The sequence below is a fragment of the Ranitomeya variabilis genome, chromosome 1 (assembly GCF_051348905.1).
Source record: "Ranitomeya variabilis isolate aRanVar5 chromosome 1, aRanVar5.hap1, whole genome shotgun sequence".
NCBI classification, from domain to species: domain Eukaryota; kingdom Metazoa; phylum Chordata; class Amphibia; order Anura; family Dendrobatidae; genus Ranitomeya; species Ranitomeya variabilis.
In genome coordinates, this window is record NC_135232.1 from 609,568,510 (window position 1) to 609,586,443 (window position 17,934).

General features: G+C 50.5%; 1 protein-coding gene across 1 annotated transcript in view; it reads left to right on the top strand.

Annotated features, from left to right (window-relative positions):
- The first annotated feature begins 996 nt into the window (after positions 1 to 996).
- The window catches only part of SEMA4A (semaphorin 4A), a 116,628-nt gene continuing 99,690 nt past the window's right edge, over positions 997 to 17,934 (top strand). The window contains exon 1 of the mRNA XM_077260572.1: positions 997 to 1,018. The gene's annotated coding sequence lies outside the window, so the exon portion shown is untranslated. The remainder of the gene's footprint in view (positions 1,019 to 17,934) is intronic.

Below are 17,934 nucleotides of genomic sequence, written 5' to 3' on the forward strand. Positions count from 1 at the left end.
ACCAGAGGGCGATGTTGAATCTCAGAAGGTGATATTATTCTGATGAAGGCCAAAGGGCGATGCTGTTCTGCTACCAGAGGAGCAAATATGTATGCTTTGCTGTACAGATGAGTGAGAGGAAATGTAGAAACTTTCCTGCCCTCAATGATCAGCAGGAAGAGGGACAGGGAGTCTCCACGCAAGCAGTTTATGACTGCAATCTTGTCGAGGTTGCTGACATGGAGCTGGTGGGTGCCGATCCTGCTTGTGTGCACATGGAGGAGGAAGGAAGGATGTGTTTCTGGCACACTGTTTGGGTAAAAATGGAATTTTTTACTAGAACACGGTTAAAATAAAATTATAAAAACAACCGGTTGTTTGTATAGTTTTATTTTAACATGTTCTAATAAAATTTAGATTTTTACCTGGTCGGTGTGCCAGAAACACATCCTTCCTTCCTCCTTCATTATATCTCACGAGAGATATTAGTGGAGGGAAATATTAGTGGAGGTGTGCATATTGCCTCTTCAGAGAGGAAAAGGACTTGATCTCTGCTGCCATCTGTAGCAATTCTAAAAGTTAATATTGACCCCCATTAAGGAGTCTCACCACATGATTTAGGTTTAAAGTCAACCCATAATCTGAATTTGCAGACTTGTGTTTCAGTGTGTTGCCCCCCTCTATGTAAAGCATAACAAGGCCCTAGTGAGGGCCTTTCATACAGCCAAATCAAAGCTCATGCTTTGCACTCATGAGGGGCAACACCCCAAAACACGTGTCTGCAAATTGAGATTCTGGTTTGGCTTTTATCCTAAGTTTCTGGGTCTGTCACTTGGATGAGGTTGTGTCCCTCGTCTACAGTCTTTGCACTCGTCAGTGGTACTAATGGGGTTACTGGAGAGGGTGGAGAGATCCGCCGCTTCCTAAATCTCCTGTAATCTGCTTTCCTGGAGCTCTTGGTAACTCCGGCACCAGCTGAGTGCAGAGGCTGACGAGTGACACGGAGATGCCAGCTCCTCACAGGACCACCGCGGGCACAGTAAGTGGCACTATGTACTATACCTACCTGCTCTGTTATAAGGGGAGAAGAAATGGGAGTAACATGTCTTCACATTTTCTAGCTGCTCCTGACTACCTGATCAGAGCTTGGGCTCTTCCTCTAGGGAAAGGTGGGCGAGAACCAATATGCCACAGACACTAGGAAACCTGGGTGACAACTACAGTGAGATCTGTAACTGTTGCAACAGTGGTTGTCAGTGATAGATAAGAACCCGTCAATGTTGTCGCCCAGTACAAGGCTTTACTAATCCCGTGAATAGCTATGCTATCTTCTAAAGTCAGAACAGATGGTAAAGGGTCAAAACCCTATAAAGTTGTGAGAAGTTTAAGCTTGTATCATTGAGTCTAAAGGCGTTGGCAGCCCCTTAAAGCCCACTGAGTGGCTATCCCTTTAAATGTGAGTCCTCATGAGTGTGGATATTATTGGCTATAAGTATCTTAGAGGAATTTGAAGAATGAGAGTTTAAAAGATTTCCCAATAGATCGCCCCCTCCCCGCGCCAGCCGTGGAAATCGCATTCTCACAAAGATTTCCTGCCCTAGAAAGATTCCTTTTAAAGAAATATGGATCAATCAGAACTGGGAATTCAGAGGCGGTGGCCAGAATTCAATATGGCGGCTCCCACACTGTACAGCTCTACACCTTATGCAGCAGCACCAGCTCATCATCTATTGCTGCTGACAACCAGCCTGTATACCATGTGTGACAGGTTGTCAGCCCCGTCCTCTGATGATGACATCACTGATAGTATTAGGCCGGCGTCACACTAGCGTATGGCATCCGATGCGATATGCTAATGACCCTCGGCTCCTGCTCTGCTGCGAGCGGGAGCCGAGTGTCATGCGTCTGTGCTCCGAGCCTCTCGCAGAGAGCGGATCGAAGCACAGCTGCGGAGGAGGCGGAGAAATTAATTTCTCCATCTCCTCCATTGCCGGGGTCCGCGTTTAGCGCACAGCACTCGGATGATATCTGAGTGGTGTGCGCTGTCTCACACGCACCCATAGGCTTATATGGGTGCGAGTGAGCCGAGAGTCGGCCGAGTGTCCGTGACAATCGCAGCATGCTGCGATTGTCTCGAACCGAGGAAAACGGACGACAAAAAATCAGCTGCTGGGAGCTGCCCCATAGTGTAACATTAGTCCGAGTGCAATGCGATTTTTTATCGCATTGTACTCGTCTGTTTAAGTCACCAGTGTGACGCCGGCCTCACTGTGATCAGACGTGAGACCCACTGCAATTGCCCACTATCCCGTATCCATGTAATTTTTAATATACTTTAAATAAATAAACATCACAAATCAGGAAATAACATGGACATATTTGTATTCCAGTAATCGTAATAACCCACACAACGCAGTGATCACATACTTTACTGTGATTGGTAAACTCTGAAAAAAAATAAAATTCTGAGGCTCCACATAGTAAGCCTATAGAGAAACAAGCACCAGAACTGCAGAGCACAGAAGCGTCTTTAAACACACTGCGAACGGAGATTTTGTGACATTAGACATTTAGGCAGTCAGGGCCGGCTCCAGGTTTTCATGGGCCCTGGGCGAAAGAGTCCCGGCGGGCCCCTTTAACACATACTACAATTCATAATGCACGGATACGGCAGAGAAATATAGGTATAGTACAATTCCAAAGATTTCACTTCTTAGTGTATGTGCACACGATGCGGAAAACGATGTGGATCCGCAGCGTTTCCACAGCTGCGGGTCCGCAGCAGTTTCCCGTGAGTTTACATTACAATGTAAACCTATGGGAAATAAAAAACACTGTGCACATACTGCGGAAAAAAAAGGGCGGAAACGCAGCGGTTTACATTCCGCAGCATGTCACTTCTTTCTGCGGATTCCGCAGCGGTTTTACAGCTGCTCCAATAGAAAAAAGCAGTTGTTAAACCGCAGTGAAATCTGCAGAAAAACCGCAGTGTTTTTGCCCTGAAGATTTATCAAGTCTGCTGCGGAAAAATCCGCAGTGGATCATTCTACGTGTGCACATAACCTTACATTACATGAGTGATATCTATTGTGCATTCTACATTAGCTCAGAAACCGGACAGTATAGTCCTCTATACAGAATAATGAGCCCCATATATTGCTCCAAACAGAATAATGAGCCCCATATATTGCCCCATACAGTATAATGGCCCCATATAGTGCTCCATACAGTATAATTGGCACCACATAGTCCTCTATACAGAATAATGAGCCCCATATATTGCTCCAAACAGAATAATGAGCCAATATTATGCTCCATACAGACTAATGAGCCTCATATAATGCTCCATACAGTATAATGAGCACCACAGAGTGCTCCATACAGAATGAGCCGCATATATTGCTCCATACGGAAGCTGACCCCATATAATGCTCCATACAGTATAGTGAGCCACATATAATTCTCCATACAGTATATGATTGGCCCCATACAGTATACTGAGTCCCATATATTGCTCCATACAGAATGGCCCCATATGATGCTCCATACAGAATGGGCCCCATATAATACTCCTTACAGAATGGGTCCCATATAATGCTCCAAAAATAATTGGCCCCATAAGATGCTCCATGTATAATGGGCCCCATATAATGCTCCATATATAATTGGCCATATAAAATGCTCCATATATAATTAGTCCCATAAGATGCTTCATATATTATTGGCCCCATATACTGCTCCATATGTAATTGGCCCCATATACAGCTCCATATTGAATTGGCCCCACAAGATGCTCCATATATGGGCCCCTTCTGATGGTCCCCATATATTGCTCCATATATTGCGGGGGCTGGCACTATAGCGCGCCAGTGTCCCCGATGGCGAGTGGGCCCCCTGCCTGCTCAGGGGGCATTAAAAACGCGGCTTCACATCTGCACCAAAAACACATCAAATAAGGGGGAAAGGCCAAAAAAAGGACAACAAAGATGCAATCAGAGAAGATTGTTATTGCATAGTTTGGTGTGGATCCTGCAAAAAAGAAAAACACAGAATTTATAAAATGAGTCACGGACCTAAATAAAGTGTGCGCACACGTGTCCGTGTGTAACATGCAGTGTGTGCACATGTGTCCGTGTGTAACATGCAGGGTGTGCACATGTGTCTCTGTGTAACATGCAGTGTGTGCACATGTGTTCATGTGTAACATGCAGTGTGCACGTGTCCGTGTGTAACATGCAGTGTGCACGTGTCCGTGTGTAACATGCAGTGTGCACGTGTCCGTGTGTAACATGCAGTGTGCGCACGTGTCCATGTGTAACATGCAGTGTGCGCACATGTGTTCATGTGTAACATGCAGTGTGCTCATGTGTTCATGTGTAACATGCAGTGTGCACGTGTCCGTGTGTAACATGCAGTGTGCGTACATGTGTCCGTGTGTAACATGCAGTCTGCACATGTGTCTGTGTGTAACATGCAGTGTGCACACACGTGTCTGTGTGTAACATACAATGTGTGCGCATGTATCCGTGTGTAACATGCAGTGTGTGCACATGTGTCCGTGTGTAACATACAGTGTGTGCACATGTGTTCATGTGTAACATGCAGTGTGCACATGTCCGTGTGTAACATGCAGTGTGCGCACATGGTTCATGTGTAACATGCAGTGTGCACGTGTCCGTGTGTAACATGCAGTGTGCGCACATGTGTTCATGTGTAACATGCAGTGTGCATGTGTCCGTGTGTAACATGCAGTGTGCGCACATGTATCCGTGTGTAACATGCAGTGTGTGCATATGTGTCCGTGTGTAACATGCAGTGTGTGCACATGTGTTCATGTGTAACATGCAGTGTGCACATGTCCGTGTGTAACATACAGTGTGCGCACATGTATTCGTGTGTAACATGCCGTGTGCGCACACATGTCCGTGTGTTACATGCAGTGTGCACACACGTGTCTGTGTGTAATATACAGTGTGTGCGCATGTATCCGTGTGTAATATGCAGTGTGTGCAGATGTGTCTGTGTGTAATATGCAGTGTGCACACGTGTCCGTGTGTAACATGCAGTGTGCACATGTCCATGTGTAATATGCAGTGTGTGCACATGTGTCCGTGTGTAACATGCGGTGTGTGCACATGTGTCCGTGTGTAATATGCAGTGTGTGCACATGTGTCCGTGTATAACATGCAGTGTGTGCACATGTGTCTGTGTGTAACATGCAGTGTGTGCACATGTGTCCGTGTGTAATATGCAATGTGTGCACATGTGTTCATGTGTAACATGCAGTGTGCACGTGTCCGTGTGTAACATGCAGTGTGCGCACATGTGTTCATGTGTAACATGCAGTGTGCATGTGTCCGTGTGTAACATGCAGTGTGCGCACATGTATCCATGTGTAACATGCAGTGTGTGCATATGTGTCCGTGTGTAACATGCAGTGTGTGCACATGTGTTCATGTGTAACATGCAGTGTGCACGTGTCCGTGTGTAACATACAGTGTGCGCACATGTATCCGTGTGTAAAATGCCGTGTGCGCACACGTGTCCGTGTGTTACATGCAGTGTGCGTACATGTGTCCGTGTGTAACATGCAGTGTGCACATGTGTCTGTGTGTAACATGCGGTGTGCACACACGTGTCTGTGTGTAACATACAGTGTGTGCGCATGTATCCGTGTGTAATATGCAGTGTGTGCACATGTGTCTGTGTGTAACATGCAGTGTGTACAAATGTGTCCGTGTGTAACATGCAGTGTGTGCACATGTGTCCGTGTGTAACATGCAGTGTGTGCACATGTGTCTGTGTGTAACATGCAGTGTGTGCACACGTGTCTGTGTGTAACATACAGTGTGTGCGCATGTATCCGTGTGTAATATGCAGTGTGTGCACATGTGTCTGTGTGTAACATGCAGTGTGTGCAAATGTGTCCGTGTGTAACATGCAGTGTGTGCACATGTGTCCGTGTGTAACATGCAGTGTGTGCACATGTGTCCGTGTGTAATATGCAGTGTGTGCACATGTGTCTGTGTGTAACATGCAGTGTGCACATGTGTCCGTGTGCAACATGCAGTGTGTGCACATGTGTCTGTGTGTAATATGCAGTGTGTGCACATGTGTCCGTGTGTAACATGCAGTGTGTGCACATGTGTCCGTGTGTAACATGCAGTGTGTGCACATGTCTGTGTGTAATATGCAGTGTGTGCACATGTGTCTGTGTGTAACATGCAGTGTGTGCACATGTCTGTTTGTAATATGCAGTGTGCACATGTGTCTGTGTGTAACATGCAGTGTGTGCACATGTGTCCGTGTGTAATATGCAGTGTGTGCACATGTGTCCGTGTGTAACATGCAGTGTGTGCACATGTGTCCGTGTGTAACATGCAGTGTGTGCACATGTCTCTGTGTAATATGCAGTGTGTGCACAAGTGTCCGTGTGTAACATGCAGTGTGTGCACGTGTCCGTGTGTAACATGCAGTGTGTGCACACGTGTCTGTGTGTAACATGCAGTGTGCACATGTGTCCGTGTGTAACATGCAGTGTGTGCACCTGTGTCTGTGTGTAATATGCAGACTGTGGAGACCTGGTGTCGTAACCAGTGCCTTCCCCCCTCCCATCAATCCCGCAATGAAACACACACAGTCCTAGGTGGGTTGAACAGGTCGGTCACAGTTTATTAATTAAATAAGCTGAGAAGGGCAATTACATATCGTAACGGCCGCTCGCGCCGAGCTCCTGTCCGTGATCGACAGGGGAATTGGACCAACGAGCGACTACGACCTTTGCCCTCCTCCGCTTCTTCCGCTGTGACTTAATAAAGGTTACCAGAGTTAGTTATATCACATACCTATATACATTTTTTTTTTTTTTTTTACGTAAAATATTACAATAGTCTTTACCAATTTACATCATCCCGCAGTTTAGTATCATCTTTAGCCTTTAAAAAGGGAGGGAGGGTGGGACAATGCTTCCAGGTGTCCGCCGGGAGGAAAAGAGAAAGTTCCCGGCCGGACACCTGGATTTAACCCCTGTAGGAGTGGCCGTAGGACCCCTCCCCTCCAGTGACCACTGGCCGGCTGGGGGTCTTCCAATTAGTGCATCACTAAAGGGGAGTGATGCTAGGGGGGAACTGGCACTGACATCCTTTCTGTGCTGCTCTATCTAGGTGCTCCCCAGTCAGAGACGCGCACCTTATACAGTACCGCGTCTGCCAGACTGTGGAGACCTGGTGTCGTAACAAGTGCCTTCCCCCCTCCCATCAATCCCGCAATGAAACACACACAGTCCTAGGTGGGTTGAACAGGTCGGTCACAGTTTATTAATTAAATAAGCTGAGAAGGGCAATTACATATCGTAACGGCCGCTCGCGCCGAGCTCCTGTCCGTGATCGACAGGGGAATTGGACCAACGAGCGACTACGACCTTTGCCCTCCTCCGCTTCTTCCGCCATGGAGGATCCCGTGTATCACCTACGCGGGACTCCGACCCCACCCATCAATGTTAAGGCCTGTTCAACCCCGTCCTGTAAACCAGACAGAAAAATATCGAGGCCAATGTCCGTTAGGTGAACTCCGTCCGGTCTTAGTTGTGGCGTGTTTTTCTTTTGTAGGTATTGGTGATGAATTACGATACCGCCTCTTCCTCTCACATATTTTCCGATCCGAGCATTGAATTTCACCCTTGTCCGCTCTATGGCTCTTTTATCTCTTGCACCTCGCCATTCGGCCCGTGGTGTTATCTCCGACCACACCAGTATCATGTTCCTGAACAGACTGCTGAACCGTTCCGTATCCGTTGTCACCCATTTGTACAACTCGGCCACCTTTTGTTTGCCCAGGTCATTGCCACCCGCGTGTAACACCAATATCACCGGGCGTTCCACCAACCTTGCTATGCCCACCATCTCCTTGAACACCTTTTTCCACTGGAGGCCTCTGATACCCCTCCAGTTAACTTTTATTCCCGGGATGTAGAGATTTGTTCCTCCTGGCCGCAGTTTGGCCCTCTTTTCGGCCCAGTGTACGTAGGAATCTCCTACCACCCAAACTTCAACCCCCTGTAAGAGACAATACATGTTAATTAAGCAAGTCGGGTCTTATGTATCTGGCGAAGCATGCGGACTTCCAACGACCCATTCTCTGCACTTCAGCCTCTGACACTCCTGCCCTAGCTGCCTCTGTGGCCGCCCCTATCCGGAACAAATGTGTTCCGTACTCCTTTGGATTTGCGCCGGTTTTTTTCAAGCATCGCTTGAACATTGCCTGGAATTGGTACTTGGTCAGAGGGGACCCTTCTGTATGGGTGAAGAAAAATCTACCAGCGTGTCTTATTACGGCGTATCTTTTAACCATTTTTAGTGGGCAAGCTGGGCCATCTGTAGAGTTAACCAGGACCCATGTGCCCCTACCGGTGGGATCGCATTTGGATTTTCTAACCCTGATGCACAGGGCGTTGCTGCATATAACTATGTCCTCGTTAATTAGGCCTCCTTCCGACGTGTTTTTTGACCGCGGTAGCAATTCGCTAATACGCAGTGCTCCGAAAAATACGGTCGCAAAAGCTGCCGATATGAGGGCCACCTCATATTGCGATGAGCACACTGACGGGGATATCGCAATCAGGTCCTGCAATAGTCTCAGAGAAATGGGGCGGCGACATTCTTGGCTTGGATGAAGCCTCTTCCAACCTTTTATGGCTTGTCTTATGCAGAAGGATTTGGTTACGTCTACCCATCCCAATAATTGAAAGAAAAATGCTAGCCCCGATAATTTCCGTTGTGCCGAGGTGCCCGACGCCCCGCCTTCCCTCATCCGTAATAGGAAATCAGTTGTCACTGCGCTTTGCGCTCCGTCGCTTTCGTCGACTGGCCTACCCTGAATTAGTGAGCACCACTCCTCCCAAGCCTTACCATACACCTGCCAGGTAGCTGGCGAAACGGAGGCCCGGATTAAGGGCATCAATGATTGGCCACTGTGTCCCACAGGGACAGTGGACACAGAATACCCCGGGGTTGCACGTTGGGCTGCTGGATTCTGAAAGCCTGCCAATTGGAAAATAACAGTGGGTTAATGATATTATCATCTTCTTCCGCCACCACGGTGGCTCTACACCAAATATTGTTTTCAAGGCAAATTAGCGCTAGTCGGCGCAAGAGAGCGAGTATGGGCAGGGATGAAGAAGACATGTGATTCAAACTCTTTGCCGTTTTCACATTTTTTGTTTGGAAACGAATGTTCGTGTTTCTCAACTGAACGGCCCATATCTCCAACGCTGCTACTACCGCAAACAGTTCCCATAGGGCCGGGTCTTGCCCCCATTTTGTTGTCGTCCATATCTCTGGCCAACCCGATTTGCACCATTGGTTTTTATAAATTGCTGCAAATCCCTCTTTTTTGTTCCACCCTATTGTCAGCCCTAATTCCTTGCTTGCGATCTCTCTCGCCATAACACACGTGTGACCGTTGTACGATTGTAGGAACGTTTGCCATACTAGTAGATCTGCTTTTAGCGAACGGGTAAGCCTAATTCTATGGCCGGGCTGAGCAGCGCCTTTTGTTGCCAAAGATAGTCTGCGTGAGAATGCTCTGCCGACCGGCATTACGCGGCAGGCGAACGTCAGTAGGCCCAGTAATGCCTGCATTTGCTGGAGGGTTACCTTGTTCACTTCTCGAAAGCCTTTCAACATTTGCAGAGTTTTTAGTATTTTATCCTCTGGTAATCGGAAAACCATCGAATTGGTATCTATTTCGATGCCCAAAAAGGGCAACACATTACATGGTCCCTCCGTTTTTTCCGGTGACAATGGCACGCCGAATTTGAGTGAGATAGATTTGAATTTTTCTAGTAGGTCGGAGCAGAGTTTAGACTTTGCGGGGCCTACGAACAGGAAATCGTCGAGGTAGTGAATTAGGGATTTACTGCCCGTTTCGTACCGAACTACCCAATCTAGGAAGGTGCTGAATAGCTCAAAATAGTGACATGAGATGGAACATCCCATCGGAAGGCACATGTCGAAGTAATAGAGCTGGTCCACTTTGCAGCCCAGTAGGTGGAAACATTCGGGGTGCACGGGTAGTAAACGGAATGCCGATTCGATGTCAGATTTGGCTAGCAGGGCGCCGGGTCCGGCAGCCCGGACTAATTCCACCGCCTTATCGAAAGACGCGTATGAGACAGAGGCTTCTTCTGGGGAAATTGCGTCGTTAACTGATTCGCCCTTTGGGTGAGATAAATGATGAATTAAGCGGTATTTACCGGGTTCCTTTTTTGGTATAATGCCTAGCGGTGATATTTTCATGTTTTTGAAGGGGAGCGACTGGAAGGGGCCTGCTATTCTACCCAACTCGACCTCCTTTTCAATTTTTTGTCTAAGTATTTCGGGGAATTCGCGAGCCGATTTTAGGTTATCGGATAGGGTTGGCGTTCTTGTTAGCCTGAAGGGAATAAAAAACCCGTCGGAGAATCCTGCTTGCAGCTGCTGAGCCGCTTTCTTATTGGGGTAGAGTTTTAGCCAGGGGGCCATCGCGGTTACGCTCACTGGGGTTCTGCCTTGTAGGTGCTTTGTAAGGCTGACTGGTGCACCTTGACGCTGTGCGTCCCCCCCCCCGCAAGCGGAGCAATCATGTCTGAATTTGCATAATGCGTGGAAACGGCAGTTTCCCTCATTGAACAACCAGCAGGCCCCGGGTTTTCGCACGACCACTGAGTTTTGACCTGCGACTGCGGAGTAATTAGTGGTCGTGGCCGAAAAGGGGGGCTGCTTTTGGGACAGCATCAACCGCAACCATACGTCTGTTGCTTTAACTCCCCAGCCTAGATCGGGCTGTAGGGCCAGACGCCTGCGGAACTCCTCATCATACCGCCGCCAGGCTGAACCGCCGTGCGACTTGTATGAACTATATATCATGTCCTGATATATAAACAATTCGGAGCAGCGTTCCGGATGTTTCTGGCCCATAATACAGCCCAATACTGCGAAGGCCTGGAGCCAATTATTCATGGTTAATGCAATTCTCGATCTCCCCCTATCGAAACCCCTCTCGTTAGGTTTATCCACCGTTTGTTGGTCCGCTGATAACAGCGACCATATGTCAATATAATCGTTGCTCCAGATTTTTAGTCTAGTTTCCTGATCTATATGGGCGCCTAGCGGGCTGATCCCGCAGAAGAAGGCGTCTTTGTGTAGATTAGCGGACTGTGGTGTTGTATTGTTCACCACCTTTCCGCTCGAGTGTGATAGTTGTAAGATTAACTCCTTTACCGCTGAGGTTAGCTCCATTTCCTTTAAGTTAACACCGTAGCGTAACGCTTCCCCGCTACCCTTGTAACACTCACCGCTGTGTGATTCTGGACGAGTGTGCACCGATCCTGGAGGAACCCCCGCAGGTGTTGACGGGGTGATGTCGCAGGACGGGGAAACTCTGGCTCCCGCTACAGCGTGGGACTGGCCGATGTGCTGGCCGATGCACTGCGTATCGTGCGTTGGAGCCCGATTACAACCACATAGTGGCGGATTACTGGCTCTGTCTTCGGCGCCCGCACGGTTGTTGTTGTGGCTGGAAGCCGTGGGGGATTGTTCTCCCCGGCTGAAAGCCCTAGAGGGTGCGCGTGATTTTGAAGTCTTGTCCCGTGCCCGATGCCTCCTATCCGGGCTCTGCGATACGTCGGACCCCTCGGATGTTGCTGATGACAGCCATTCTGAGGCCCGCTATCTGCGGCGGCTCCTATGGGAGCTGCGTCTACGTCGGTAACGGGAGGGGCGTTTAGAGGGGTAGCACGAATGGCGACGGGAGTTATCGGAGGAAGATTGGGAGGACGTGCGGCGTCTACGCCTTCGTACGCCCTTACTATGCGGTGCTATGGGAGGGAATCTTTCGGTAGCCCGAAGGGGATCGTTGGCCGTAGACGGTCCTGTAGTGCTACTTAGGAGGGGGGGCGTTAGGAGGCCCCCGTATTCGACCCTATTATTGGTATTTAACAGGGCGGCAGCTATTGGATAATTTTTATTGGGCATGTGGGCGGTGTGGGGTGGTGTGAGTGTGTCCGTGATTGGTGCCGTCAACAAAACTTCACAGTAATTTTTGTTGCGCAGCTGTTGAGCGCCTTGATCGGTCCTTGCGGAACGAACAATGCGCTCCTCAGCTGCCCTGTACCCTGTACTGCCTGACCCCTGATACCCCCGTGCAGGCAACAGTGCTGCGTCTGCCGGGGGTATGCTGGAGGTCGGACCTGGTGGGGGATCTGCGCCCTGATCGGTCAGATTCGACCGATCAGAGCATTCTGGGGGCTGCATGGCATTGATGCCAGCCTCCCGATTACCCCCTGCGGGCGGCGTATATGTGCCCGCAGGGAAGGCAATGGAGGACCGGCCAGCGCCGCCATCGCTGGTAAATTGCAGTGACCGGAAGTCGGGGGGCGAGGACCGGAAGTGCCCGGCCCGGAGCCTTTGCAGAGCTCCTGGCCGACGCCGAGAGAGCAGGAAGCCGCCGGCTGCTGCGAGGCGGCGAGGACGCCTCCTCCCCTACCTGGAGACGCTCCGGGGCGCGGGGTAGGCGGGCGGATCGCCTTCCCCCTGGCACCGCCGTCAGCGTCTCCGGAGCGGTCAGGGAAAGGGGGGATGCCGCGCAACGCCTGGCGCTGCCAGGATTAGCCCCACCAGCCCGGGACGGAGCTGCCGGCCGCACTCCGCAACCCCCCGCCTCTGCAGGGGCCTGCGCAGACGCCGTCTCGGATGAGATGCCACCCACCCTCCGATGGGTGCGACGCCCGGCCCTGCCCCGCCTCCTTCGTGCGGTCCCCGGGCCCTCTGCAGCCGGGAGCCCCGGTGCTTGCAGCGGCGCCGAGAGGGGCCTCTGCATACCATTCTGGGCCGCTCCAACCTCTGGTCCCCCGGGTGCTGGCGTTCCGGATGGCAGCGAAGGTGAGCTAGACCCGAGGGGACCCGGGGGTGAAGGGGAGATGGAGGCCGGACCTAGTGGACCCAGGGGCGAGTGAGGCCGGACCAAGGGGACCCGTGGGCGGGGGGGTGAGTGCGAACGGATCAGGGGGTGAAGGGGTGAGGAAGGACAGGTCAGGAGAGGGCCCAGGGAGGTGAGCCCTGACGTCGGTAAGAATGGCCTGAAGCCAGTGCTCACCTCTCTGTGCCACCCCTTTCAGCAGGGCCTCGACCAGGGGGTCCGACATAATTCCAGAGATGCAGGGACAATGCTTCCAGGTGTCCGCCGGGAGGAAAAGAGAAAGTTCCCGGCCGGACACCTGGATTTAACCCCTGTAGGAGTGGCCGTAGGACCCCTCCCCTCCAGTGACCACTGGCCGGCTGGGGATCTTCCAATTAGTGCATCACTAAAGGGGAGTGATGCTAGGGGGGAACTGGCACTGACATCCTTTCTGTGCTGCTCTATCTAGGTGCTCCCCAGTCAGAGACGCGCACCTTATACAGTACCGCGTCTGCCAGTGTGTGCACATGTGTCCGTGTGTAACATGCAGTGTGTGCACATGTGTCCGTGTGTAACATGCAGTGTGTGCACATGTGTCCGTGTGTAACATGCAGTGTGTGCACATGTGTCCATGTGTAACATGCAGTGTGTGCACATGTCTGTGTGTAATATGCAGTGTGTGCACGTGTCTGTGTGTAACATGCAGTGTGTGCACATGTCTGTGTGTAATATGCAGTGTGCACATGTGTCCGTGTGTAACATGCAGTGTGTGCACACGTGTCCGTGTGTAACATGCAGTGTGTGCACATGTGTCCGTGTGTAATATGCAGTATGTGCACATGTGTCCGTGTGTAATATGCAGTGTGTGCACGTGTCCGTGTGTAACATGCAGTGTGTGCACACGTGTCTGTGTGTAACATGCAGTGTGTGCACCTGTGTCTGTGTGTAATATGCAGTGTGTGCACATGTCTATGTGTAATATGCAGTGTGTGCACATGTGTCCGTGTGTAACATGCAGTGTGTGCACACGTGTCCGTGTGTAACATGCAGTGTGTGCGCATGTGTCTGTGTGTAACATGCAGTGTGCACATGTGTCCGTGTGTAACAAGCAGTGTGTGCACCTGTGTCTGTGTGTAATATGCAGTGTGTGCACATGTGTCCATGTGTAACATGCAGTGTGTGCACATGTGTCCGTGTGTAACATGCAGTGTGTGCACATGTGTCCGTGTGTAACATGCAGTGTGTGCACACGTGTCCGTGTGTAACATGCAGTGTGTGCACACGTGTCCGTGTGTAACATGCAGTGTGTGCACATGTGTCTGTGTGTAACATGCAGTGTGTGCACACGTGTCCGTGTGTAACATGCAGTGTGTGCACATGTGTCTGTGTGTAACATGCAGTGTGCACATGTGTCTGTGTGTAATATGCAGTATGTGCACATGTGTCCGTGTGTAATATGCAGTGTGTGCACGTGTTCGTGTGTTAAATGCAGTGTGTGCACATGTCTGTGTGTAACATGCAGTGTGCACATGTGTCCGTGTGTAACATGCAGTGTGTGCACATGTGTCTGTGTGTAAGATGCAGTGTGCACATGTGTCTGTGTGTAACATGCAGTGTGTGCACCTGTGTCTGTGTGTAATATGCAGTGTGTGCACATGTGTCCGTGTGTAACATGCAGTGTGTGCACATGTGTCTGTGTGTAACATGCAGTGTGTACATGTGTCCGTGTGTAACATGCAGTGTGTGCACATGTGTCTGTGTGTAACATGCAGTGTGCACATGTGTCTGTGTGTAATATGCAGTATGTGCACATGTGTCCGTGTGTAATATGCAGTGTGCGCACATGTGTCCGTGTGTAACATGCAGTGTGCACATGTGTCCGTGTGTAACATGCAGTGTGTGCACATGTGTCCGTGTGTAACATGCAGTGTGTGCACATGTGTCTGTGTCGCATACCTCCCAACCGTCCCGGATCCCGCGGGACTGTCCTGATTTTGACAGCCAGCCCCGGGATCCCGGGCGGGACACTAATGTCCCGTGCCTAGGGCAGGGACAATGCAGGGGGCGGCACCTGAGTAGCTTAGGTTTGTGGCTGTTTTTTTTTTCTTATACATGCTGGGTCTCCTCCCGACCGATCCCGCCCCCCCCCGCCCCCGCACCCTGTGTGTGCGGCGCTGCCACGCTGAGGGAGAGAGCCAGCAGCGATCAAGATGAGAGGTCAGCGACTCACTACCTCCTGTGTGTGCACGGAGCTCTGGCGTCTCCTGCTCTTAGCTGCTATCCCGGCAGAGAAGGAGAGACGGGGGAGGTGCAGGGACAGTGCAGAGCTATGAGCAGCCGGAGAAACTGAAGAGCTGCAGTGCACATGGACAGATCAGCCGCCCCTGCACCACAGAGGAGATTGTGTGTGTGTGATGTGTGTGTGATGTGTGTGTGTGTGTGTGTGTGTGTGAGATGTGTGATGCTGCATTTGTGTGTGTGTCATGTGTGTATGAGGTATCTGGTGTGTGTGATGGCTGGGTGTGTGTGTGTGATGGCTGTGTGTGTGTGTGTGTGTGATGGCTGGGTGTGTGTGTGATGACTGGGTGTGTGTGTGTGATGGCTGGGTGTGTGTGTGTGATGGCTGGGTGTGTGTGTGTGATGACTGGGTGTGTGTGTGTGATGGCTGTGTGTGTGTGTGTGATGGCTGGGTGTGTGTGTGTGTGATGGCTGGGTGTGTGTGTGTGATGGCTGAGTGTGTGTGTGTGTGTGATGGCTGAGTGTGTGTGTGTGATGGCTGGGTGTGTGTGTGTGTGTGTGTGATGGCTGGGTGTGTGTGTGTGTGATGGCTGGGTGTGTGTTTGTGATGGCTGGGTGTGTGTGATGGCTGCGTGTGTGTGTGTGTGATGGCTGCATGTGTGTGATGGCTGCGTGTGTGTGTGTGTGTGTGATGGCTGGGTGTGTGTGTGTGATGGCTGTGTGTGTGTGTGTGTGTGTGTGTGATGGCTGTGTGTGTGTGTGTGATGGCTGGGTGTGTGTGTGTGTGTGATGGCTGGGTGTGTGTGTGTGTGTGTGTGTGTGTGTGATGGCTGGGTGTGTGTGTGTGATGGCTGGGTGTGTGTGTGTGATGGCTGGGTGTGTGTGTGTGATGGCTGGGTGTGTGTGTGTGATGGCTGGGTGTGTGTGTGTGATGGCTGGGTGTGTGTGTGATGGCTGAGTGTGTGTGTGATGGCTGGGTGTGTGTGTGTGATGGCTGGGTGTGTGTGATGGCTGCGTGTGTGTGTGTGTGATGGCTGCATGTGTGTGATGGCTGCGTGTGTGTGTGATGGCTGCGTGTGTGTGTGATGGCTGCATGTCTGTGATGGCTGCGTGTGTGTGTGTGATGGCTGCATGTGTGTGTGATGGCTGCGTGTGTGTGTGATGGCTGCGTGTGTGTGTGTGATGGCTGCGTGTGTGTGTGTGATGGCTGCGTGTGTGTGTGATGGCTGCGTGTGTGTGTGATGGCTGCGTGTGTGTGATGACTGCGTGTGTGTGTGATGGCTGCGTGTGTGTGTGATGACTGCGTGTGTGTGTGATGGCTGGGTGTGTGTGTGTGATGGCTGGGTGTGTGTGTGATGGCTGGGTGTGTGTGTGTGATGGCTGGGTGTGTGTGTGTGATGGCTGGGTGTGTGTGATGGCTGCGTGTGTGTGTGTGTGATGGCTGCATGTGTGTGATGGCTGCGTGTGTGTGTGATGGCTGCGTGTGTGTGTGATGGCTGCATGTCTGTGATGGCTGCGTGTGTGTGTGTGATGGCTGCATGTGTGTGTGATGGCTGCGTGTGTGTGTGTGATGGCTGCGTGTGTGTGTGTGATGGCTGCGTGTGTGTGTGTGTGATGGCTGCGTGTGTGTGTGATGGCTGCGTGTGTGTGATGGCTGCGTGTGTGTGTGATGACTGCGTGTGTGTGTGATGGCTGCGTGTGTGTGTGTGATGGCTGCGTGTGTGTGTGATGGCTGCGTGTGTGTGTGATGGCTGTGTGTGTGTGTGATGGCTGCATGTGTGATGCATTTGTGTCAAAGCTGCATGTGTTTGTGAGCTGCGTTTGTGATGCTGCGTGTGTATGTGTGATACTGTGTGTGTGATGCTGCATGTGTGTGAGCTGCGTGCCTGTATGTCATTATACAGTATGGAGAACTGTGGCCATAATACAGTATGGAGCATCATGTGGGGTCATTATACAGTATGGAGCATCATGTGCAGTCATTATACAGTATGGAGCATCATGTGCGGTCATTATACAATATGGAGCATCATGTGCAGCCAGTATACAGTATGGAGCATCATGTGTGGTCATTATACAATATGGAGCATCATGTGCAGTCATTATACAGTATGGAGCATCATGTGCAGCCAGTATACAGTATGGAGCATCATGTGTGGTCATTATACAATATGGAGCATCATGTGCAGTCATTATACAGTATGGAGCATCATGTGCAGCCAGTATACAGTATGGAGCATCATGTGCGGTCATTATACAATATGGAGCATCATGTGGCCATTATACAGTATGGAGCATCATGTGTGTTCATTATACAGTATGGAGCATCATGTGCAGCCAGTATACAGTATGGAGCATCATGTGCGGTCATTATACAATATGGAGCATCATGTGCAGTCATTATACAGTATGGAGCATCATATGCAGCCAGTATACAGTATGGAGCATCATGTGCGGTCATTATACAATATGGAGCATCATGTGCGGTCATTATACAGTATGGAGCATCATGTGCATTCATTATACAGTATGGAGCATCATGTGCGGCCATTATACAGTATGCATGCGGTCATTATACAGTATGGAGCATCATGTGCGGTCATTATACAGTATGGAGCATCATGTGCGGCCATTATACAGTATGGAGCATCATGTGCGGTCATTATACAGTATGGAGCATCATGTGCGGTCATTATACAGTATGGAGCATCATGTGGGGCCATTATACAGTATGGAGCGTCATGTGTGTTCATTATACAGTATGGAGCGTCATGTGTGGCCATT